Source organism: Sminthopsis crassicaudata, chromosome 6 (assembly GCF_048593235.1).
Source record: "Sminthopsis crassicaudata isolate SCR6 chromosome 6, ASM4859323v1, whole genome shotgun sequence".
Taxonomy (NCBI): Eukaryota; Metazoa; Chordata; class Mammalia; order Dasyuromorphia; family Dasyuridae; genus Sminthopsis; species Sminthopsis crassicaudata.
The window spans coordinates 167,145,233-167,172,063 of record NC_133622.1 but is presented as its reverse complement, the minus strand read 5'-3'; the positions used below and the strand labels follow the sequence as shown (position 1 = coordinate 167,172,063).

At 39.4% G+C, this 26,831-nt stretch overlaps 1 long non-coding RNA gene across 1 annotated transcript in view; it reads left to right on the top strand.

Moving 5' to 3' along the window:
• The first annotated feature begins 2,606 nt into the window (after positions 1-2,606).
• Positions 2,607-26,831, top strand: part of LOC141545674 (uncharacterized) — a 33,063-nt gene continuing 8,838 nt past the window's right edge. Inside the window, exons 1-2 of the long non-coding RNA XR_012483108.1 lie at positions 2,607-2,832; positions 12,391-12,532. This is a non-coding gene — a long non-coding RNA (uncharacterized LOC141545674). The remainder of the gene's footprint in view (positions 2,833-12,390; positions 12,533-26,831) is intronic.

The following is a 26,831-nucleotide window of genomic DNA, read 5'->3' as shown; positions in this document are numbered from 1 at the left end:
AATAAAAAGCTTTAAAAAAAGAAAAAGAAAAAATGTTCAGAACCTTTATTGATTAAAGTAATGCAAACTAAACTCTGAGGTAGCACTTCATTTGGAGGGGATGTGAGAAAATTCGGACACTAATGCGTTGTTGGTGGAGTTGTGAACTGATCCAACCATTCTGGAGAGCAATTTGGAACTAAAAGACCAAAAAACTGTATTCCTTTTGACCCACCTAGGGCTGACCCCAAAGAAATCAAAGAAAGAGAAAAATAATTCACATATAAAACAATATTTATAGCAGCTTTCTTTATGTATTAAAGAATTGGAAATGGAAAGGATGGCCCTCAATTGGGGAATAGCTGATGGTATGTGATTATGATGGAATACTACTGTGCTAGAAGAAATAACAGGATGCTGAACAAATTGATGCAAAGTGAAACAAGCAGAACCAGGAGAACTTTGTATATCAAAATTCTTTGATGAACAACTATGAATAACTTAACGATACTTAGCAATAGAGTGACCTAAGGTGATCCTGAAGGACTTATGTTGAAAAATGCTACCAGAACCAGAGAAAGATTTTATGGAAGTCTGAGTGCAGATTAAAGCATGCTATAAAATTTTCTTTGCTTTTGTCTGTTTTCTTTCACAACATGACTAATATGGAAATGTGCTTCGCATGACTCCAGATATATAATCTTTATCAAATTGTTTGCCTACTCAATGAAGTGGGAAGGAAGGAGAAGAATTTTTTTTTTTAAAGGCTGGGGTTAAGTGACTTACCCAGGGTCACAGCTAGGAAGTGTTAAGTGTCTGAGAGTAGATTTGAACTCAGGTCCTCCTGAATTCAAGGCTGGTGCTCTATCCACTGCGCCACCTAGCTGCTCCCTGAGAATTTTTTTAAAATAAATGTTTTAAATAGTTTTTACACATAATTGAAAAAAATAAAATTAAGAAATGTAGTTCATCATCTCTCTCTCTCTGAAGATGGATAATACTTTTCATCTTAGGTCCTTTGGAATTGTCTTGGATCATTGTCTTGATCAGAGTAGCTAAATCTTTCAGTTGATCACGGTACAATATTGGTGTGACCATGTACAATGATCTCCTGGCTCTGCTCCCTTCCCTCTGCGTGAGTTCATTCAAATCTTCCCAGATTTTTCTAAGAGCATTCTGCTTGTCATGTAGCACAGAAGTATTCCATCACAATCATATACAAGTTGTTCAGCCATTTCTCAACTGATACTTACCCCTCAATTTCCAGGGTTGTTTTTTTTTTTTTTCCCCATCACTAAAAGCTGCTATCAGTACAATTTTTTATTTCTTTTATTTATTTCAGGTTGTTACTGCTGGGACAAGGGGTATGCACAGTTTTATAGCCCTTTGAGCACAGTTTCAAACTGCCCTCCAGAATCGTAAGAGCAGTTCACAAATTCACCAACAATGCCAGAGTGTCCCAGTTTTTCCACATCTCCTCACAGTTGACATTTGTAACCCCATGCCAAATACTGAGGGACCCTGAAAAGATAAGGGAGATGCAGAATTAGTCCGTGCCCTGGTGGAATTTCTGGGTGAACGGGGGAGACGATACACAGATAGATAGACGTGTGTCAGATATATACCCAGCAAGCGGAGGGTAGCCTTGGAGGGCGCCCTAGCAGGCAAAAGGACCAGGGGAGAGAAGGTTCATCCCGGCTGAGTCTGGATGGGATTTAGAAAAGCTAAGAGAGAGCACCTCAAGAATGAGTAACGGTTAGGGGCGGCTAGGTGGCGCAGTGGCTAGCGCACCGGAGTCAGGACCACCCGAGTTCAAATCTGCCCTCAGACACTTAACACTCCTGGCTGGGTGACCCTGGGCAAGTCACTTAACCTCAGTGCAGTCACTATTGCCTCAGGGAAAGATAAATAAGTAATAAAAATAAATGAACTAATTAAAATAAAAATGAATAACAGCCCTGGAGGTCAGAGGGCCCAGCTCATCTTTGAAAGACGCTGGGGGAAGGATGCGTCAGAGTGGAGGGGCTGAGTTTGGGGGCGTCCTTGGAGTCTGCTGCGACAGCTCAGCCCAGGGGGGCTTCCGTCCCCTCACGGCGGCCCCCATCTCCCTCACGGCGCCCACGCTCCCTCCGAGGAGGCGCTAAGCCATGGCCGTGGGCTATCTGGGTCCCTGGTGTTTACGCTCCTCAGCGGCCCGCAGCGCCCGTGCCCACGGCCGCCCGGCTCGGCCTGGGGAAATCCAATAGCTTCCTCCTGCCGGGCCGCAGGGATTGGGTGCTGACTCAGTCCCGGTGTTGCCTTACCTCGGGCTCCGGTTACTCCGGCCACTCTCTGACAGGCAGGGATGTCCCCGGGAAGTCGGGGGCCACCAGCATCGGACAGAATTCCGGGGACCGGCTGCGTCCCAAAGTAGAGAACTTTCACCTTTTTGTTAGTTTTTTCTTCCCTTTTGATCTGATTTTTCTTGTACATCATGATAAATGGGAAAATGTTTAAAAAAAAAACCCAAGACCAGAGGCCCCATCTGGCTAAGCCCTGCGGCCACTTACTAACCGAGCAATTTGGGGAAGTACATTTCGATTACGGCCTCTTGGGGACGTAGGCAGCCCGTAAAACCTAGCAATGCAATAGATGCTGGCGGGTGATGGCGGCGAAAAGCCGCGGACGGGGATTCAGACATTCTCAAATCCTTAGTGCTTTGCGGCCTCCTCGGGGTACCTGTGTCAGTCGGCGCCCTTCCCTTCTCAGTCTCCTGGCACCTTTGTTCCCTACCCACCTTCCCTCTCTCGCGTTCTGGAATCCAGGGACGGGGTCTCCGGCTTCCCCTCGAAAAAGAGCTGTCTCCAGCCGCAGGTACTTGCACCGGCTGCCCCTCCCGCCCGAAAGCTCCCTGCTCCTTGCTGCCTCCGGCTTCCCTCGGCTCTCAGCCCCCAGAGCCCTCCTCGGGGGTATCTCCCATTTATCCCGTCTGCGAGCTTGTGGTTAGACTGCAGAGTCCTGGGGACTTTGCTCGCTTGGCAAAGCGCACGGAGCACAGTAGGCTTCGACAGCTTCGACTATTTCCTCCTTTGGAAAAATGAGGGGAGAGGACTTGATCCTTGTGGTAAAATCCAAATGAGGAGGGAGGGAGGCCCTAAATCTCAAGGCTGCTCGCTAGCTGGATTTTGTCTTAGAAAAACCATAAATCGACATTATCTATGTTTTATTGTTCTTGTATTTATTTTATTATTTGTTGTTCTTATATTTATTTATTTTGCTAAGTATTTCCCAATCACACTCGGGCATTTGGGGGAGGGCTGACTCTTTGACCCTTTCAGTCTGCTGAGCCCATTATCTTTCCTAAGAACCTGAGAAGATTGCCAAAGGTATGTTTTCTCACCACAAATATTTTTATCCTCCTCAAGAAGCAGTTAAATTGTGTCAGTTGCAGTTCAAAAATCTTCAGTGACTTCCTGGGCAGATGGGTGTAGACATGGGGAATCCCAGACTTCAAAATAACAGTAGCTAATATTTATGTAGTGATAACTAGGTGCTGAGGTTTATAATTATTATCTCCTTTGATGCTCATAACAATCCTGGGAGCTAGGTGCTATTAAACCCCCATTTTATAGATGAGAAAACTGAGGCCTATATTTGAACTTAGATCTTCCTGACTTTATTCATTATTATTCCATTGTATCGCCTCATTGCACATCAGAGAAAGATGGATTCAAATCTCACCTTAGCTATTTACCAACTGTGTGACTCTTCCAAGCCTCAGTTTCCTGTTCTGTCAGATGGGAAGGTTGGCTTTGATGGTCTCTAAGGTCACTTCTCACTCTAAGGCTATGACCCCATGATCCAGGTAAATCCCCAGCTTCTCAACCTGTCATTTCTGGCCCTCCCTCATTGGCTCAACTAACCTTTCCAACCTTACCTTATGCTGTTCGTTTATGGGTCAACATTGCATAAGACACAAACTAAGTCATTAAAATGAAGTCCATGGGGCTAAAGAAGTGACCCATGGACACAGTAGAGGGAGAGACCAGCTTAGGACTGGTGGGGAGATTTTTGGGGTGCCTTTTTGTGCCAGATGAGTCAGTTCTGCATGTTAGAGTTCTGAATTCAAATCTTCGCACTTTTTTTTTTTTTTTTTTGTGCCTTTCCAAAAAGTCATTATCCTCCCTTGGATCATGTTTCATTCTTTGCATGCAAAGATTGAATTTGGGGCACCAGCCTTGAAGTAAAGAGTGAGTTCAAATGTGGCCCCAGAAATTTATTAGCTTGATTTGGCTAAATTTTTTTTTTTAAAAGATTGAACTTGATGATTTCTGAGGTTCCTTCGAGTTCCTGATCTAAGGTCATTTCATCTTAGACTGATTCATCACTATTGGGAGGAGAAAGGAAGGAAGGAGAGTGAACAAACTTTTATTAAGCATTGTCAAACACTGCTAAGCAAACCTTGAGGATGCCATACGAAAAGAACATTTCTATCTTTAACCTTCTAATATAATGTAATATAATAATTAGTCTAACATCAACTCTCTTTATTCAATTTTGATTTGGCACTTCCAGAAATGAAAGGGTTAAAGTCCATTGCATTAGGCAATGGAGGTAACCATTGGGACCCTTCTTTTAGGTGTCCGTGATTCACACATACACAAATACTAAGTGAGTGATCAATAGAGGAAGCAGTGAACCGGGAATAGCTGAGGACATAGCCCTGAAGCACGTATGGACTTCTGTTAGGAAGGCCCCTCCCAGGCTTGGGATTTCTCGCTCCTCTCCCACCACCCCAACATTCGCCCCTCTAGTTTCCCAGGATACCCTGTTAACTGTTTGCTCCAAGTGGGCCGTAAGTTGTTAAGTTGCTTATTAATTAATTTAGTCTTGACCTACATAAGCCAGAATGATCACAGGGCCATCTGTCTCCCTTAATTAAAATGCAGAGATGAGGAGATTTTCTTTGTGTCTCTTCTGCACAGAGAATTTATACCAATCCCATCCAGGGGACTGACCCCCCTCGTGGAGCATGAGCCAGTAACAGGAGGGGCTGATATGGTCTGAAAAGTCCCCCAGAAGGGCCTCTCCCAGCCAGCCAGAGGCCCATGGAGGAGCTAGCACTAGCTGGACAATTTGCTTTTAGCTGGAGATGAAAACTAGGTTTGAGAATTTTTTTAAATCACAGACCATAGACTTGAAGCAAGATGGAGACTCAGCGGGCACCTACTCCTGTCTCTTAATTTTATAGACGAAGAAGAGCAGATCATTGTATTGCCTAAAACCACGAAGAGGGAATGGGATAGAGGGAAGGGAATGAGCACTTATTAATTATCTGCTCTGTTCCAGGCACTGCCCTGGGTGCTTTCTAATTTGATCCACAAAAACCCTGAGAGGAAGGTGCTATTTATTATTATCCCCATGTTATGGATTAGGAAACTGAGGCAGAGAGTACTTAAGTGACTTACTGAGGCTCATACAGATAGTGCATGTCTGAGGTGGGATTTGAATTAAGGTCTTCCTGAATTTAGACTCAGTCCGATGCATATCTTTGTTAACAAAGAATGAAAAAGGAAGAGGGGGAAAGCAATTCAGCAAAACTCTCCAACATTTCATTTGAATCTGACACTCTATTTAATTTTCCACACCTGGAGTCCCCCACCTCTGCAAAGAAGTGAAGGAATTTAATTTTTCAACTCTTCTCTGGAGTGGAACGTTAACAAACATCTATGAAATGTCTATTTACTAGGTGTGCCTGGGTATCCAAGGACAAAAATTAAATGGTCCTGCTCTCAAGGAGTTTATGTTCTACTAAGGAAAACATAAATAAATATAAAAATACACACAAGGTGACTCGTATCCTTCAACTAAAAGCAGAGGAGGATCTGTCCAAGGCTTTCCCTGACCCCCATTTCTCCCTCTAGGCTGTTCCTCCTAAGGGATCTGCTGGAAACTCACACATGCTCCAGTTTCTGGAATCCACCCTTTCTCAACCCAATTGCTTATTTATCCCTGAGGGATGCTCAGATTTTCCCATATTGTGCAACTCCGTGTTCAAAGTCCTTTTAGCACTTGGTCCTGACCCATGATTGATTGACTAAGACATGCTGTCACCTACTTATGGTATTAAGGCCAAAATGAGGAAGGAGTTTAGCCCTTCCTTAGTATCATTCCTCCAGATCATCCATCCACAAGTCACAGGAAGAGATGAAAGATATTTGAAAAACTCTGATAAAACTCTTCTACCCCCAAAGCAAAGGCACAATCTCCCTATAAATCTAGGGCTTATTCTCTCACAAATACATGCAAGATCCATGCTGAGAGTGGACATAGAGTTTGAAGGCAGTGTTATTGAGATACTCTAAGGACCCTGATATTCTTTTTTTTCTGCATTGGATTCCAGATGTCTCCCAGAAACAGAACATATTTTTATATGGTTTATTTTATTTATTTATCTATTTTTTATTTATTAATTCATTCATCCATTTATTTATTTATTGCTGAGGCAATTGGGGTTAAGTGACTTGCCCAAGATCACACAGCCAAGAAGTGTTAAGTGTCTGAGATCAGATTTGCACTCAGGTCCTCCTGACTTCAGGGCTGGTGCTCTATCCACTGAGACACCTAGCTGCCCCCTTATTTTATTTTTAATTTTTTTAGCATATTTTTAATTTTTAAATTTTTAATAGCATGTCTCGGTACAGCTATGAGTCATGAAATATGACATTCTCCACAGATTTGAGAGTGAGTATTCCCCAGAAGGCATGTGGCAGGTATGTGCAGGTAGCAATAAATAAAAATAATGGCAGAAGTGGAATAAAGAATGCCATTAAGGATATGTGTGATAAATGAAGAAGATGCTTGGTCATGGGACAGGAATGAATATAACTCCTGAGCATACCTCATGGGATCTCAATGGTATCCTCCCAGTGTTAGGAGGAGAGGAGGAAGGGCTCCAGGAGGGTGGGCGGATGCTCTGTAGTGAGTCTGTGTTAAGGTACAGACAAGAGTTCCACAGGTTGGAAGGCTCTGTCTTGAGTCAGGAATAACTCAGTCCAGGCACGCCAGGGACTAGATGAAATATTGCAATGAAATACTCATGGACCATAACATGCAATAAAAATAACTTTAGTTATTTTAGAGGATTAAAAAGCCATAATCACTAAAAGCAAATGTTCCTGTCTGCCTTTGAATTTGTCAGAGCAATAACACTGCATTGGAAGGATATCTCACAGGGCAATGGGAACTCTGCCAGACCTCCAGAACACCAGTTCCTCATAGGCTGGGTTTTTTATATCTCTGGTCTTCTAGACAACCGAAATCCTGAGGAAGGATTCCTTGCCCTTTTAAAGGGAAAGCATTTATTTCAACTAAATAAAAGGAAGGCTATTTCTACCACTTTGGAGAAAACAGGCAAAATCCCTGAGCTCGTAAATCCATTTGAATATTAAAAGCTTTTATCATATTAGAGAAAGATAATTTCATTCCAATGCTTTTAACATTTTTAAGATAACTAAGTGCTAAATTTGTCGAAGGCATTTCTTATTTATATGATCATGCGGTTTGGGCTTTTTAAAAAATATGATTAATAACGCTAATAGTTTTTCCAATGTTGAATTGTTCTTGTACTTCTGATGTGAATCCAACTTGGTCACAAATGAAGTTTTGTTTTTTTTTTTTTTTTTTGGAAATGTAGCCCCTTTGGTAATATTTTACATGAATATTAGTTACATTGTTTCTTAGCTCTCTTTCTCTGCTTTATCCCTTCATGGTTTGGACATCAGAACTATATTTGTGTGGGTGTTTCCTCTACAAAATAACAACCCAGCTATACTTTAATAGGCTTAAATATTCATCACTTTGCCATTTTTTTTTTTTTTTTACTTTGGTAGGACTTGCCAACATTTGTGCTCTTCTCCAATAGACTTTGAGAACCCCACATAACCTCTTCACTTTAGAGAAGGACTTTGGAGGAGGTGCACATGTAGAACTCATTAATAAATATTTTGAGAAATCAAAAGACTGAAACTGAGTGAATTCTTTGAATTCAAAAGTGAATTTCAAAGTGAAGACTTTGAAAAATGTTTTAAAGAAAAAAAACTTTTTAGCTATTGTGCTATTTTAGGCCTTTAAACTGTAAAATACCATTTAAGTGTTCAGATGGAAGGACAAACAACTCTACTTGACATTCTCTGGCTCAATTCAAAGTAAGTCATTTTTTTTGACATATGAAATATTCCAAATAAGTAAAAGAATATTTGATAAGATGAAGACATTTTGGGCCTAGTAAAAATTATTAGGGGGGATAAAAGCCATAATTCATTTTACACCCATATCTTCTCAGGAATTGCTGATAAATTAAATCTTTGACTTTACTTTTCATCTGCTAGAGAATGAATTCTTTACATGATAAGATGGATGGATGGGTGAGTGTACAGAGGAAGTCTAACTCTTTTTCTCTAATATAGAACCTGAAAATTGATGCAAGCGGGCTACTCCTGAATGGAAAAAATCCCTGTTTTGAGAATTTTGAGGCCCCAAAGGAGTTTAGTGATACTTGTACATTGTATGTGCATGTATATACATTTAAATACACATATACATATACATGTATATTTTTGCATATAAATAAATGTGTATGTGTTACCATATATTTCTATTTATAGCAGCTTGAAAGACTCAATGCCCTCATGTGTAACAAGATGTCATGGGATTATTTCAATAAATAGTAGTTGAATCTTTAGGGTTCTCTAAGTAAGCTTTATAATATCATTTACCCAAACTATAATGTTGTTTTCTCTTTGTTCATGCTTAATCTTTTTTTTTTTGGTCTTATTACTATATTCAGCATTTTAAAAACTGTATTAAACAATTGTAATAGCATCTTTATTTAAACTTGTGTTCTGAAATCAGTCTCAACAGTAGTTTAAGTTCCATATGGGAACAATATAAGACATTCATAATTTAATGAGCAGTTAACAAAAAGAAATTTACTTGGTCATAGGAGGAAGAGAATTTTCAATAAGGATAGACTTTAAGGACACTTAGTTTTGATTGGTTTGAAAGAAGTTCTCTTGCATGTGGGAGTGACTTTCAGGAATCTAGTTCAGTAGTAGCAAAAAATGAAAGGTCATATGGCAGCTATGGCCATATCTGGGCATGAATTGGTGGAACTAATCTTATCTTATAACAGTTAAGTTTCAAGACCAATTCCCCAATTTTAGTCTAGTAATATGAGTATGCTACATTTTATAAATATCCATCCATTTTCTTTAAGTAATGAAATTAACTTTTAAGTAATTAAATGCAATGCCATTTAGCTTCTATATTTTAAATATTGATACTACTTCACTAGCTATAGTGCCTCTAAACATAATGTAGTTCCCTGATTATTTCTTTTAAATATGTCTAGTCTTCTTGTTACCTTGTCTAAGAGTCTAATTGCAACCACCTGCTCTTTCAAAATTCTCCTGAAGCATAATTTCTGCTGCAGCCTCTCATTTTAATTCTGTGGTAAATAAATTTCAAATGTGTTTCTAATAAATGGCATATTGTTGGGTTCTTCTTTTTAGTCCATTCTGCTGTCCTCCTCCGCTTTATGAGTGAGTCACATTTATATTCATGGTTATGATCAGTAATTGGGTATTTCCCTCAGTCACATCATCTTTTATAAGGAAGGAGGTATAAAAGAGGATGCTGATGAGCATTATAATTAAAGCAGTCTGTTCTTAATTCCCTGCCCTTCTCTCTTCACTGAGTCCAGATGTAGATCTTCAGTTTTTCCATTGTCTTTTCCCCTTTTTAATAGTCCCTTTATGATCCAGTATCTGAAAATGAAATTTGTATTGCTTGTTTGTATTGCACTCCCTCTTTCTATGCTCTTTCTTAAGGTCCTTTCCATCTCTACTTCTCCTCATTTGTTTCCTGAAGAAGTTTAATATCTCTTTATACTAAACTCTGTTTTATCTGCTTCAAATGAGAATGAAGTTCATAAAATGTCTGTTCTCCCTATCCAAGTTTCCAATGTTTGCAGTCTCTTTTTCTTGAGTATAATTGCTATGGGGAATCAATGCTTTTTCCTCTTTTCGTCCCTGTTTTCCTTTTTCTCTCCCTTTGTTTTTTCTTCTCTTGGGAAAAAAAAAAACACCAGGCAGAACCAGGCACATTATTTGTATTTTTTACCTCCTGCTGGGACCTCTAAAACCAATGGGAATCTGAAGGGATACCCTTTCACTTTCCCTCAGTGGATCATGACTTAGCCCTTTCTATTTGCTCAAATGTATTTCTCTCTCTAGATTTCTCTTGATTCCAATGTTTGTATTTTAAAGTTTCTTCTCAGCTCTGATCTTTTCCTTGTGAATGTTTTTAAGTTTTCTATTGTCTTTCTCTTTGTGACCCCCATTATATTGTTTTTTTAACAAAGATACTGGATGATGCTATTAGAGAAAGGCAAATTAAAACTACTCTGAGATATATTACTTTACAGCCATCAGATTGATTAATATAACAGAAAAGGAAAATAATAAATGTTGGAGAGGATGTGAGGAATTGGGACATTAACACACTGTGAACTCATCTAACCATTTGGGAGAGCAATTTGGAACTATGTCAAGGGGCTATAAAAACATATATATGTGTGTGTGTGTGTGTGTGTGTGTGTGTGTGTGTGTGTGTGTGTGTGTGTAAAACCATGCTGGCCCTTTGGCCCAGCAATACTGCTGCTAGGTCTGTATTCCAAAAAGATCAAAAAAAAAAAAAAAAAAAGGAAAGGATCCATATGTTTGAATGTATTTAAAGCAGCTTGTTTTGTGGTGGCAAGAAACTGGAAACTGAGGTGATGTTCATTAATTGGAGAAAGGCTAAACGAGTTGTGTGTATGATTTTGATGGAATACTATGTTTGTATTTGTGACCCCATTTTGGCTCACATATAATACATACATACATATCTATAGCTATATATCTTTTTTTTCTTGGCAAAAATGCTAGAGTGACTTGTTATGTTCTTCTACAATCTATTTTACAGTTAAGGAAACTGAGGCAAACAGGGTAAGTGACTAGCCCAGAGACAGAGTTAGTAAGTGTCTGAAGCATAATTTGCACTCAGGTTTTCCTGACTCCAGGACTGGTGCTTTATCCATGGCCACCTAGTTTTCATGCTTAGAAATGTAAATTGTAGAAGGCAATCTTTAAAACGTTGTGGAGCATTGCATATACTTTCTTTGAAAATTACTTTCTCCAAAGCCTCAGGATGTCAACCTGCCACATTTTCATTTGCAGTATCTGTCTCTAAGTAATTTTACCATCATGCAGTTGAAGTCGATTTATTTTTAAAGTGATCAAGCCCATCAAGCCTTGAAGTAAAAGTAAAAATCTACTTATCTTCTTCCATTATCTAAATAAACTTGATATTTTATCTGCTCTGATAAAAGGAATGTGTTTTTGATTGAAATCTTCCATCCATGTAGCTAAAAGATGCACTATTTCTCTCAGAAAGTACTATTTCTGTGTATAGCTGTATGGTACAATGGAGTCAAGAAAACCTGAGTTCAACTTACCATCTGTGAGACCTAGGCAAGTCACTTAGTTTTGGTTTGCCTCAGTTTCCTCGTATTAAAAATGGGAATAATTGCAGCACTGACTTCCCAGGATTATTGTGAGTATTAAATGAAAAAAATTTGCAAAATGTCTGCCACATAGTAGTTGCTATAGAAATGTTAACTATCATTATTGTTTCCATTCCTTGTAATTGTTTATGAACTACAAAAAGCTATTGTTTTCTTTTAACTTATCTATATCATTTTATAATATTCTGCATTGTAAATTTAGACCTTCTGACATCTTATCCTCTCAGAGTTACTATAATCATGTTTATATCATTCAATTACATAAAATTTTTGTTCTAAGGTAATAACAAACTATTTCTTTTCTGAGCTGGCAATGCTTCTATCTGAAGCATTCTTCCTTTTGTCCATTCTGTAAAAGGATCTAAAAAAAACCCCTAACACAATTGTTAGGAATATGGTACCCAGTAGTATATCACAACTATATGCAGTGATGGGCAAGTGTGGATATTGAAGCAGCAAGTTAAAACTCTGAGGTAGTATGGTATTACTTAAAAATTTGGACTAACTCAAAGTTGCATTCTTCCACCCTGCATGAATTGTATGCTGTATGTACCTAATTCTTTAAATACTATGTCTCCACCAAAATAAAGGCTCTTGGAGCAGCGCCAGCACATAGTAAGCACTCATTAAGTGCTTGCTTGATTGGTTAATTAGTGTATTTTTCTTTTACTTGGAAATTCCTTATTTATGATGTTCCTGGATGGTTTTTATTTCAGAGTTTCTTTCTGGAAGTGATTGGTAGATTATTTTTAATTTGTTTCCTGGGACTAATAGATGGGGAAGTTTTACCTTATGATTTTTTTTAGAAAGATGATGTCCATGAGACCAGCCAGGATGGAAGAGTAGTTGGAAGAAGCTTCCATGATTCTCCAGTGAACATCTCATGAGTTCCACACCAAGAGGAAATTGGAAATCTAAGAAGAAACTACAGTGGTCCATCTTTTCAGTGTAAGATCACAGATTTGATGCACAGACAAGTGACTAAGGTGGGCACTGGGAGATGAGTAGGTTGGGGTCGCAGAGCTGAATTACAGGAGCAGAAAAATACAGCACTGTCATCTGACCCAGGTTTTTAAAAATCTCTAGATTTGCAGGGAGTAAAGTGTAAGAAATCTGGAAAGGTATTTTGTATTTGATCTTGTAGACGATCTGGTCTCTAGAGCCACCGGTGGTTATTATGTGTGACTGCGTCATGAGTGGGAGTTGGGGGGTAATGGTGACATGATCAAACTTGCATTTTAGGGAAATCACTTTAATTAAAAAAAAATCTTTCAGAATCATTCAGAGGGTAAAATAGTTATATATGGACAATAATTAGTGGGAAGAGAAGGGTGAAGTGAGGGATTCTTTTTTTAGAATAAGGAAGACATGGGTAGAGAGGCAGAGATCGAAAATAAGTGATAAAATGGGAATGACGTAGGGCATGATCTGTTGGAAGAGATAGGGATGGAAAAAGGCTTTTCTCTGCCTTTTATCATTTCAAAGATCCAAAAGCGGTATTTTGGCTGGCCCCATAATTGTGATATGACCGGTCCTCCTCCACGATATCTTTTATGTAACTTCTTCTTTGTCACCTCCTGCTTCTTGGGTCAAGGGCAATGTTGGTGCAGCTGACCTAGTGATGCTCTATGGCTCGGAGCCTGTGTCATCACTGGGACAATGGGCTGAAGGATGTTTTTCAAGATCTCACAGAAATATAGTTTTTCTCCTAATCTGACATATGGTCACACTCCTACAGGGAGGGACAGCCTCAGACAACTGTTCTGGAAGTGTATTGTTAAAACCTTTGCTATGTAAATAAATAATGAATAATGTGGCTGATTGCAAGATAAAATCTTCAGAAACTTTTCTCTTACAGCCTTTGAAATACAATTGCATCAGCATGTCATGAGACTGGGAGGGAATAATACCGTACATATATCATCAGAAGAGAAATTTAAAGTTACTTTCCAAATCAATGACAGAGCAGGTTCCCAGTGAAATCTTCCATACAATCTCACCTGCATTTAGTTGATTATTTGACCTCATGACAGGTCTATCTTCCCATTTCTTCTTCCTCCAATCTATTCTCTCTCTCTCTCTTTTTTCATAATTGGAAGAGACTTTATTGTTTTTTTTTTAATCCAATCTGTGTTTGAATAAGAATTTTCCTTATAATTCCCCTAATAAGTGTCTATTCAGCTACCATTTGAAGACCTCCAGTAAAAAGGCATTCTATTCCATTTTTGGATAGCTCTCATTATAGGAAGTTTTCCTTTATATGAAATCAATCAACCTCTTTTAAGTTTCCATCCATTGCTCTTCCACATAACACCTCTTAAAGGAAGCCATTATTTCCACTATTCCCCCTTTCTATTCTTGTCTTCTTCCTATTAACATCCCCAGTTACTGCAACTTATCCTTACATGGGATAATTTTTTATAATAGCTTATTATATTTTAAATTTAAATTTTATTTTATTTTATATTTTCCCCAATTACATTAAAAATTTTTTTTTAGTTCTAGGTTCTCTCCCTTATCCCCATCCACAATTAAGAAACCACATATGAAATTATGCAAAACATTTCCATAAAAGTCAATTTGTGAAAAAACAACATAGATCTCCCACTCTATTGAAATAAAAACCCTCAAGAAAAATTAAGTTTAAAAAAAAGAGAAAGAGCAAGAGAGAATGGTTTAGTCTGTATTCAGACACAATCAATTCCTCTTGGAGTATGGATAGGATTTTTCATCATAAAAGTCCTTCAGAATATTGTACTGCTGAGAATAGCAAGTGATTCACAGTTAGTTATCCCAGCATATTGCTATTACTTTGGATTCATTTTGCTTGAGTTCATGGAGGACTTTCCAGGGATTTTTTTTCTGAGAGAATCCTGATCATCATTTCTCATAGAACAATAATATTCCATCACAAACACACACCACAGATTATTGAGCCATTCCCCAATTGATGGACATCCCCTCAATTTCCAGTTGCCCTGAGAAGAGAGTTGAATAGCTTTGTTATTTTTCAAAATACATGCAAAGGTAGTTTTTAACATTCACCACTGCAAAACCTCTTGTTCCTAAATTTTCTCCCTCCCTTCCCCCAACTCCTTTCCTAGACAGCAAACAATCCAATATAAGTTAAACATGTACTATTCTTCCAAACTTATTTCCACATTTATCATGCTGCACAAGAAAAATCAGACCAAAAGGGGAAAAATGAGAAGAAAAAAACCAAGCAAACAACAACCAAAAAGAGGTGAATACCATCTGTGATCCACACTCAGTTCCCACAGTCCTCTCTCTGGGTGCAGATGGCTCTCTCCATCACAAGTCTCTTGGAATTGACCTGAATCACCTCACTGTTGAAAAGAGCCACGTCCATCTGAGTTGACCATCACATAATGTTCTTGTGTCCAGTGTCTTGGTTCTGCTTCCTTCACTCAGCATTGGTTCATGTAAGTCTTCTGAGGTTTTTTCTGAAATCAGCCTGCTCATCATTTCTTATAGAACAACAAAAATATTCCATAACATTCATATGTCATAAGTTGAATAATCATTCTCCATCTGATGGGCATCCACCCAGTTTCAGTTCCCTACTAATACAAAAACGGCCACCACAAACATTTTGCATATGCCCCCAAATTATTTTTTATACTGCTGCCAGAATTATATTTGTTGTATATGAATTTGGATTTGTCATTTTTCTGCCCAAAAGTTCTTCAGGAAGGAAAGAAGGCGAAGCAAGAGAAGGAAAGGGAAGGGAAGGCAAGGAAAAGGAATAAAGACTAAAAAAAAGAAAGGAAAAGAAAGAGAAGGAAATGAGGAAGCATTTATTAAGCACTCACTGTGTGCCAGGCACTGTGCTGTACAAATACTTCATTCGAGCCTCCCAGCAATCCCGGGAGGTGTGTTCAGAACTCCTTTTTTGCCCCTTGAATAAAGTTCCTCTGGCATTTGTGACTATCTTTCCTTTCTTGTTACTCCCTTTTTTGTTCTAGCTAATAAACCTGTCAGATAGACACTAATCGTGTATCCCTGCCTTGCCCATGTCCATCAAGTTGAAGTCCGTCTCCCATCTCCGTGCCTTTGTCCAGGCTTTAGGGTGTCCCCCGTGTCAGGACTGCATTCTCTCACACCTCTTCTTGTCCAGGAATAATTGATAGTTGTTTGCTTTACTTATCATTAGCACCTCATGGTCATACACATGAAATAAATATAAGGCAATTTCAGAGGGAAAACTAGTTGTCAGGGTATTAAGGAAGGTTTCATCTCGGAGCTGGCTTTTAAGCTGAATTTTGAAGGAAGTCAGGCTTTCCAAGAAGTGGGTGCATCTGAGAAATCTGCTCTCCCTGCACAGACGGAGCTTCCCCAGCAGCTCACTCCCTTCTGGGGATGCCTTTCCCCACCCCCAGAAATTTATTCCCCCCCCCCCCCCGATTTCATGGAGGATGGCAGAATGGAGCTGGGATGTCTGTCACTGGCGGCTAGCAGTGTAGGTGTGGGAGACCCCACCAGAATGGGGCATTATACAGACAGTACTAGAGAAAGGCATCCTGGGCCCCTCACGTGTACCCCTAGAGTCTGGAGGGTGGAGGAACCAGCTTGGTCATGAAATAGTGAAGTACAGCCTGCTTCAGATGCATAACAGGAAAACTCTAAAATACCTCTATGGAGGTAATGGGTCCAAAGCTGGCCCCTCAGTTTGCCTCTGGGAAGGGCTCACTCTCCCTTGTTCTGTTCTATGTCACATCTAGTCAAAAAGCAGGAAGTAGGTGATGGGAGAATGAAGGGCAGCAGATGTCCAGGGACCTGATGTTGCTGTGCTAGGCAGATGGAAGCAGAGCCTAAGAAGCTGCCAAGAATTGAGACTCATGGTTGCTGTGTACCCCTCCAAAACATTTTCCTTTGCCTCTGCCTCTGTATTGGGAAAGGAAGAAACTCCCATTAATTGTCCAACTCCTCTGAGATTTGTCACTCTAGGACAAGTCAATTTTTTCTCTATTTTAAATAGTCAATAAGCATTTATTGAGACTCTACTATGTGCCAGGCCCTGTGCTAAATGCTGGGAATATAAAGAAAGATAAAATCAATCCCTGTCCTCAAGTAACTCACAGTCTAATGGAGGAAACAACGTGCAAACAAGATGGGTACAGAATAAATCGGGGATAATCTTGAGAGAAAGTATTAGGGATTGAATTGGAGTAGGTAGGATTTTAATTTAAGCCTGAAAGAAGTCAGGAAACAGAGAAAGTGATCATTCTAGTCATGAGGGGCAGTTAGTGAAAATGATCAGTTAGTAGTGGAGTATCTTGTATGAGGAAAAGCAGGGAGACCAATCACTGAAGTTCAGAGAAAGAAAAGAAGGAAAGAAGGGAGGTAGGGAGGGAGGAAGGAAGGAAGGGTAAACAGAAGAAGGAAAGAAAGGAAGGAAAGGAGGTAAAAAGGAAGGAAAAAAGGAAGAAGGAAAGAAAGGAAGAAAGGAAGGAAAGGAGGGAAGAAGGAAGAAAGAAACAAAGGAAGAAAGGGAGGGAGGAAAGAAAAGAAATAAAAGAAAACATGGAAGAGGTGAGGGAGGACGGAAGGAAGGAAGGAAGAAAAAAAGAAGGCACTAAATGTACCTTAATTCCTTGTGATTCTCTTTTATAGTAATGATGTGCTGCGGATCGCACGGTAGTGATCAGACCATCTATATGCATTAATTTAACTATTGCTAAGGTACATGTGAATCCTTGCCTGAAAAATCCAGCAGCTGACACACTACTACACCAAAGGAACAGAGTTGGTCTCACACTGCCATCATGGCTTTTGTCAGATGAACAGGTGTCCACCGCAGCTCAGGGGACAGACAGTTCGCAGGTTTTCCTTGTAGAGGCAAATAGAGTGGATAATGTTCACAGGATTCCAGATTTAAAGTTGGAAGAGTTCTTCGAGATCACTAAGTCCAATGCTTCACCTCCTTATTTTACAGATGAGGAAACTGAGGCAGATAATGAATCAATGACTTGCTTAGGGTCACAGCTGGCAAATGTTTTGGTCAGAATCCGCACCTGAGACTTTCTGACTCCAAGTCTATCAGTTATCTATTTCTCATGCATACCAAGGCAATGTAGAATCTCTGGTTACCTTTGTGCAGAGATCATCATGAAGAGAATTGTATCAATTATCTCTTGCGGAAAATTAAGAGCGACAGACAACATTCTAGGAAGAACTGGACATGGTGTAGACCAAATCATGCACTGATGCTCTGTGTCTCCCATGCAAAAAGAGGAAAGGGAACACAATCCACAGCCTTAAAGGCTTCATGAACCAGGCGCATCTCCTTGCATAGACCAAACTCACATGTCCCTAATAGTGCAGCAAGCATGTTCTGACTCTTCTGGTCTGAGTGACCACATTAGCTTCTCCGAGTTCTAGGTTTTCTCTCTACTGCTAGCCCTTTGTCCCAACTCGAGTTCTCCCTCCTCCACCTCATTAAGTGGTTCCATTTAATATTTAACATTACCTCTTATAAAAGATTATTTGCTTTGAGAATATATCAAGAAGAAAAGCACAAATATTTCCCACCAGCTTCTCAGGGGCTATGACACCTGGGTCTCTGGGGAGATCAAATTTGAGCCATCAACTTGCTGGGCAGGATCACTCCTGCTCCATGCAACATCAATAATGGGTTGGCAAAGATTTCCACTCCTAGACTCCCGAAATGCTGGACTAAAGCTTGTTCTACTGACTTACAAAGTTGGATCCTCCAAATTAACCTACTTCAAGAACAAGTGCTGAGGCAGCCCCCAAACCCTTTGTTTTCATGGGTCCATGTCAGCTGCAGAGGGACAGAGCCCCAGATTTCTCCCTCTCTCAGTGAGGGACCCCCAAAGCAAAAAGGTCAGACTGTCAGAGACAACAGGCAAAGGCCTTTGCAAGACTCTCCCAGTTCTAAACATGGAGATAACTGAAGATCTTCCTCACCACACATTTTAGCAGACTGGTTTCAGTGACCATCCCTGTGCAAATGGCTACTTGTCCAGTCCTTATCTCTCAGCTGACCTCCAATCTCGCATCTCCAACTTCCTTTCAGAAATCTCAAGCTGGATGTCCAGTAGACGTCTCAAACTCAATCTGTCTCAAACCGAAATCATGATCTTCCCCCATAAATCTTCCCTCCAATCCCCATGGCCTCATGTTATATTACTTTCCCTTACATGGTGCATTGGAGTTCTGGCCAACCATCTCTAGCAGATCCTTCCTACTTTTCTAGTTTTTTTTTTTCTTTTACACTTTATTCCTTGCCATATACTCTGTGATTTAGCAGCATTGACTTCCTAGCTGTGTAAGATTCAGAGATATCCAGAGGAAGCGGGGTGACCCGTAAGGATCCAAAGAAATATTTATAAAGCACTTTGCACAGTGCCTGGCACATAGTGGGTCCTTCCTTCTTCCTCCTTTCCCTCCCTTTCTCCCTTCCTCCCTTCCTTCCTTCTTTTTTTCCTTCCTTCCTCTCTCCTTCCCTCCTTTCCTTCCTTCCTTCCACAGAGAACCATTCCAGATACCCTTTAATTTAAATGCCTTCCTCATTGTTTGGTCATTTTTAAGTCATGTCCAACTCTTTGTGACAGGGTTTTCTTGGTGAAAATCCTGGAGTGGTTTGCCATTTCCTTCTCTAGCTCATTTTTAGGATGAGGAAAAGGCAAATAGGGTTAAGTGACTTACCAGGGTCACACGGCTAGTAAGTGTTTCAGGCTGAATATGAACTCAAAGAATAGTTTCCTGACTCCAGGTCCCAAACTCTGTTGTATCACTGAACTGCTCTAAGTGCTTCCATCTGTTGATTATTTCATATTTATTCTATTTATTATAGATAGGATAAATCCTGTGCATAGTTATAATCTCTACATAACCGTTTGCATGTTATTTCTCCCATTAGACTGTGAGCTTTTTGAGGGCAGGAAATATTTTTTACCTTTCTTGGACTCCTCAGCACTTAGTACATAATAGGTGTTTCACAAATGTTTATTGATTGGCTTATTGTCTATCCACCTCCTTCTCCTATTACATATTTCTTGGACAAGATCCTGGGCTAAATGTCTTTGTTTCTCCCTTTAAAGACGAAGGAGGTGGATGGCTTTCCCTGCAGCATCACCAATAAGATCAAAGACCAGCTCATTTTTGTATGTCCTGGCTGCTAGTCTCTGTTTCACCTTTCTCTCCCCACCCCCTCCACAGTTCCTTGCATAATTCCCATTGCCTAATTTCCTTTTCTGCGATGATGCATCCGTTCCCCTGCCAGAAGTGACTTTTGGGAATGGAATGCCTTTGAGGGCTTTGCATTTCATAATTCTCTGTTCTTCCATTTCTCTATATCTCAATCTCTCCTGAACTTTTCTTTAAAAAAATTTTTTTTCTGATCCTTTCTTTGACCTCTCCACAACTTCCAGTAATTTCTATCCCTTCCTATTCTCTCTGGCCATTGGTTCTTCTTCTGGCCTTTCCCTTTTTTGAAACATTTTTAAGAGTTAACAAGTTCAACATTAGAAAGTCCTTTAGTCCTTTGCTTCAACTCTGGATCACCCTGAACACTTTTCTGTTTCCTAGTTAACCCTTCCTTTCCCCCAGCCCGGCCACTATCAAACAGGTAGGATTTAAATTAGATTGGGCTTTGATTTTGGGCATGATAGGATGAAGGAAAAAGAATGATTTTACAATTCTAAGTAATAAATAGCAAAATTAGGGAATAGGGTGGGTTTTGGAGGAACATGCTAGAGCTAGAGATAAGGGATGCATCCTGCCATCTCCTCAAGATAGGAGGAAGTTGCCTTCATTCTGTGCTCTCAGTGTCTTGCCTCTCATTTAAAAAATATTTTTTTTTATTTACAAAGCATATGTATGAGTAATTTTTCCAACACTGATTCTTGCAAAACCTTTTGTTCCAACTTTTCCCCTCCCCCTCCCCTAGCTGGCAGGTAGTCCAATACATGTTAAATAGGTTGAAATACATGTTAAATCCAATATATATTACATACTTATTATTGCTGCCTTGCCTCTCATTTACTTCTCAACAACCTTGAGTCTGATGATGGACCCTACTTCTCAACTAGAGGAAAATGACAGAGATGGAGCTTGTCAGCAATCTGCGGGCTCCCACGGTGGCAGGTCCCTGCCTTGTGACACCATGGTCACTCTCCTTCCTGGATTCACCTGACACAGTTCTCTCCTGTTTTTTCTGTTCAGTCTCCTTTTCTGTAATGCCATTTATACCCCACACTTTTTATGAATGTAACTTGATTCTGTGCTACGGACCTTTCATCAAATTTTCTCTTTATACCCTCATCTCAACAGCTAAATTATCATTTCTATGCAGATGACTCCAAATTCTTATCCAGCCCTTATCTCTTTGAGCTCTAGCATGTTTTCCCCCAAACTCACCCTATTTCCTAATTTTGCTGTTTATACTGAAATAACTACCAATAAACTCAGTCTTACAATTGTGGAATTATTCTTGTTCCTTCATTCCCAAATCAAAGCCCTGTCTATCATATTTAAAACCTACCTGTTTGATAGTGGTGGACTGGGGGAAAGAAAACGTTAACTAGGAATATTCCTTTTATTACCATTCCTTTTTTTATCTTCTTTGCTAGAGAGAAGTATCCTCCCCAATATAGTTTTCTTTAATCCTGTGAGAAACCAACAGTGTGAATTGGATGTGGAAATCCTAAGTCTGAAATGCAAATGCAAAGGGAATTATGACTATAAACACGAATTCTTTTTCTTTTTAAAAATTGATTCTTTAGTGATTTCAATTTGAAATTGTATTTGAACATTTTCTGGATTTCTGTAACATTTTTCTTGAACCTCAAAGTTGTAGATTTTGGCAATGATATTCCTAAGACTTTTCCTTTTGGGGTTTCTTTGAGGCGGTAATCAATGGAATTCTTTCTATTTTTATTTGATCTTGTTCTAAAAGATTTGGATAGTTTTCATGATTTCTTGAAATAAAGTATGTAGGCTTAAAAAGCAAGTAATCAAATGATTTTCAGGGAGTCCAGAGTTCTTTATTATCTCTCCTTGATCTATTTTCCAGGCCAATTGCATTTGTTAGCAGATACCTTTAAATTTTCTTCTGATTTTATTGTACTAATTTTTGCTGTTTTGTGGAATCACTGATTTTTGTTTGATTTAGTCTCATTTTCAGGGAGTTTATAACTTGCATAAGGTTTACGATTTTGAGTTCTAAGCTATTTATTCTTCTTGTAATTAATTCTTTCTGCCAGAGTTTTTATTTCATTTTTATCTCATGCTTCATTTCTCCTGAGGATTCATGTAATCCTTGTGGAAAACCCATTTTTTTCCCTTTGAGTCTCTATTTGTTATGGAGTTAGACTCTTCTAGATTGCATTTTGTTCATTATTTTGAGTCTATTATAATTCTTTAAAAGGCTCTGTATCTAATTGAGCTTACCCATCTCACCATTACTTCTTGAATTGGGTCTTTGGGCCAAGTCTAAGCTCTGTCTCCAGCTGCACTTTTCACTGGTGTGCATGGTGGCCATATATGACCTGGTCCCCTGGGTTTCCTGTGTTGACCTTTATCTTCTTGGTAAAGGATCTTTGAGGTTTGGAATGCTGAATCTTCAGGGATCTCTACGGCATCTCTGGACTGATTGCTAGGATACCTTGGGCCTAAGGTATCCTATTCTGAGTGCTGCTACTCACAGTTGCTTCCAGTGTGCCCTCATTTACTTATTTTTTTTTTCTCTAAAAGCTGGGAAAATTTACTTTTTCATCCTGCATGACTTTTGCCTTTTGATTTCTTGAAATATAGCTCTGAAAAAAAAAGCCTGTATTGTTTAAATGGAGCTGCTTGACTTCACCTTAAAACCCAAATGACTCTGGCTTTTATGAAATGGCCAAGAACAGTCCCGGCTCAAGCCTCTATGGCTCAATAGTTAGGTTTTAATGGCTTAGCATGAGTGTAAATAGAAATTGTTCCATTCTGGCCAGAAACTCAGAGGGTCTTTTCCACACAGATTAATATAATGACAAATTCAGCCATTTTTTGGTTTCAATTCTTCCCTAGCCCTCAGTCACTGAATGGCCGTAACCTCAGACAAAGTGAGACCTGGGAAAGATCTTAGTTTAGGAAGGACAAGGTCACCCACTGTATCTGGGACAGGGTCAAATTTTTGTCTCGCCACTGGACTTTGATGACTCTGTTAGAAGCTGATGACTGAGCAGCTCTACACACAGATCCAATTTACGTGCAAGTCAAGATGATGTCATTGATGCTGTTCTAGGACAAAGGATTATCAACAACAACAATATCTGCTCTACAGGCTTCCACCCACCCTGGGACTTTCTGGAGAATGTCCCACTCTTGCTATCTCTAGCTACAAAGCCTAAGGCTTTGTAAGATACAAATGAATTTGTCCCTTCTCTCTGGTTGTATCTGCTCTGCTAGTATATTCTCATACACCATTTACCTCAAATTGTTGAGTTATTCCTCTATAATGGGAGTCATACTTTACTTCCAATTTTTTGCTACTACAATAGGCACATGATAAACACCTCTGACTTCATGAAGTTTAAATTGTTGCTTTTCCTGCATACTTCCCCAGTGGTTTTCTTAGAATGGTTGGACCACTTTATAGCTCTATTAAAAGTATATTGATCCCTTTTCCCTGTTATTGATGGGACTCTGACTTTTTTTGTGCAGTTTTGGGTAGACAAAGTTACTTTATGTCCTTTTTCATTGGATTTCTTGATTGTTATGGACCACTTTATAGCTCTATTAACAGTATGTTGATCCTTTTCCCTGTGGTTGATGGGACTCTGACATCTTTTTGCTCAGTTTTGGGTAGACAAAGTTACTTTATGTCCTTTTTCATCTTTCCTGTTATTGGATCTGGTTCTATTTCTAGAGTAGATATGTAGGAACTGGTATGTCTCCCTCAGTTCAGGCAATCACCTCCACCTTAAGTCTGTAAACATGGCTTCTCAATCACTTTACCAATCATCTGTCTCTTTTTTGGCATAGGGTGCAAGGGACCAATATCAAATCTAGATTCCAATTCACTTAAGCACTGACTCCCATGTAATTATTTCTTGTTATTGTGTCACTTATGCCTGACTCTTTGTGACCCTATTTGGGTTTTTTTTAGCAAAGTGATAGCAGTGGTTTGCCATTTCCATCTCTAGCTCATTTTACAGATGAGGAAACTGAGGCAAAATTAGGGGACTTGCCCAAGGGTCACACAACTAGTAGGTGTCTCAGGCTGGATTTGACCTAGAGTCCTTCTGATTCCAGGGAAGATTCCACCTTTCTAAAATTACTATTCAGTAAATAAAGATGAAAATCTCAGTGGTTAATGCATATTTTCAATGATGGTAGCTGAGGTCCTACATTTCTTTTCATTTTTCTTTATTTTGGAATCAACATAACTTGACAGCTTGTTTCAGTACACTTGAGAATTTTGAATTTAATTGCTAAATATGTTTTTTCACCTGAATTTCAGATGGAACTTTGTGCCACAAACAGTAAGGGGCAAAGGAAATGGGGAAGGCTTGTGATTAGGAATTGGTGATGTTTTCTCCCTATCACATGACCAGTAATGAAATAACAATTGAGAGGTTATGAGTGAAAAGTTATTTTAGACTTGATACACCAGGTGTGCTCCTGTTGATAAGGGTGTTACATTCAGGGCTCAAGTATCTATCAGAAATGGCTAAAGTAATTTAAGTACCTAGAGATTATATCTTATCAAGCAGAGAAGTCATTCAGGAAAGGATTTACTATGTAATTAAGACAATAAAACCAACCTTTTCTAGCTTAAACAGACTCTTTAAACATAAATCAGCCAGTAGTTATTGGTTCAAGGACCACTTAAGAATATGTGGCTATTAACACTATGTGTGTATCAGTGAAATGATTTCTTAATCGTAGTTAGTAGTATTTTAACATTTCAAGAGGCTGCTCAACATTTTGGTCTAAGCATTTCAGGAGAATACAATTCTTAGAACATTGCATGTTTGCAAAAGAAGGGACCCTTTGTCATGAAACTGCTAATTTTACTTAAAGTGGAGTAAGACAAAACAACTAACTGTTAAGCCTCCTTCCCTTCCTTCCTTCCTTCCTTTTTCTTCCTTCTTTCCTTCCTTTCTTCCATGATCAATTTTAGAAGGATAACATTGTAAAGAGAAGGCAAGCTTTGGAACAAGAATGGACAAAGTCTCTGACACTAGGTGTGTGACGGATTGCTTAGGCTCTCAGTGCCCCAGATTATCATCAGCTCCTTAGAATTGCAGATCAGTGCAGAACATTTCCACCACATAGTCCCCCAAAATAATTTTCTGGGTCATCCGAAGGCATGGATAAATAAGGAGGTGGGCCACACAGCTGCACTGGTAGCCAGATGATTTTTTTTAAAGATCCAGAAGATGGCCTCTAGTTGTTGGCCTGGAGACTCCCATGGAAGACTCAAGGAAAGGCATCAAGAATTCCATAGAATGAGAAAATGTGTTTGAGTCGAGATCTTCACAGTTGGAGGGTGTCCACACCAAGGAGTTGAGTGTTGAAAAAATTCCAACTAGAGGTAGTGCAGACCAAAGGAGCACCATCACTGAACCACAGACATTGATAAACTAAAGGCAAACCTGAAGTTACCTCAAGCTTTTAGTTTTTCTGCTAAAATACTGTTGATAGAACTATAAAACTCAAGATCAAATAGGCATTTATTAAGCACCTACTATGTTCCAGGTCCTGTGTTAAGTGCTATAGTAGTAAAAAGAAAGTAAAGTATGTCCTCCTCCCCAATTATTGGGGAAAAACTCAACATTTTCAGGGTATGTGGATCTATTGGAAAAGTATACAATATAAGGAAACAAATATGAGGAAGCCAGAGAAGTATGGAAAGACTTGTGTGACTTTATGCAGAGAAAAGAAACCAGAACAAGGAGAAATTATATGTGGGTGACCATAATAAATACTGTTCTCAAAGAATTCAAGTCCAGTTCCACAAAGTTAGGCTAAACACACTCAGTATTATAGATTTAAATCTGGAAGGATCCTTAGAGGTGTTCAAACTTTGTCCTTTACAGATGAAAAAACTGAAGGCTGTCTTTCTTTTTTAAAGTAAAATTTTGATTTTTTGTATTTTTACATGTTGCTTAAATTTCTCACTGTACCCTTTCTTTTCTATTAAAACCAATACATTTTTATTTTTCTCAGTGAATGGGAGGGTGAGGGAAGAGGATATGGAATAAAAAAAAAAGAATAAAAAGTCTGTACTTTAAAAAAACACAACTATGATTCACCTAATGATCAGTTATAAGAATGGAAAGTCACATGTGCTACCAGTTGCAAATACTCTATTAGACATTAGACATTTTGTTTGATTATTCCGAGGGGAAGGTCCTCTAGAAAGGGATGTTATTTGGTTTGAGTGGATTATGATGGAAGGAGCACTTAGTGAGAGGGATGGATGGTGGCTCCCTTTCTTTGTGGGACATCAGTCTATGAAGTAAAGAAAAGGGTCTGAAGAACTTAGATATGGGTGAGTGGAGCATGGGGCCATTCCTCGTGTGGATTCTGGGAGAACTTCCGCTTGTGACCAGCCCTGGTAACTAACTCACAGCCAAACCTCCCCAGGCTAAAGCGACCCAGCACCTCCACCACTACAAGGCCTTCCCAGCCCACATCCAGTGCGGATATCTTGCCCAGACTTACGTTTGCCTCAAGGACCTTTCAATGTTTGGTTTAGGAGAGATAATTAAACTTTATGTTTATGTATTCTCCCATGGATGAGGATCTAAATAGGATCTTTCTCAATACCACGCGGAGCTTCAGGCTTACTGGTACTGGTACTGGAAAAAAGCAGTATTTTTTTAATGGGCCAAAGACCTTTTCCTAAATCTCTAATCAAACAAGTAGGGAGCCTGCAATTTTTTTTTTTTTTTTTTAATTTATCAGACACACGGACAGTAAAGGGGTAGCTTGCTTGACAACTTTTGGGGAGAATGCCTATTTAAGTTTAATTGACAGGATTCTCATCTCTGTGATTGGCTCAGTGGATCGAACACTAGGTCTGGAGTCAGGAAGTGCAAGTTTGGGTTCACCCATGTTCCAGCTATGGGACTCTGGGCAGGTCACACGGCCCAGCATCGCTGCCAAGGAAAGCAGTATGGCCCAAGGCCACCATGAAGAGCTGGGTACCAGTGAAGAGCCACAACAGCAGGACTGTTATCTAAGGGCGAGCAGCACAACTTCCAGGAAG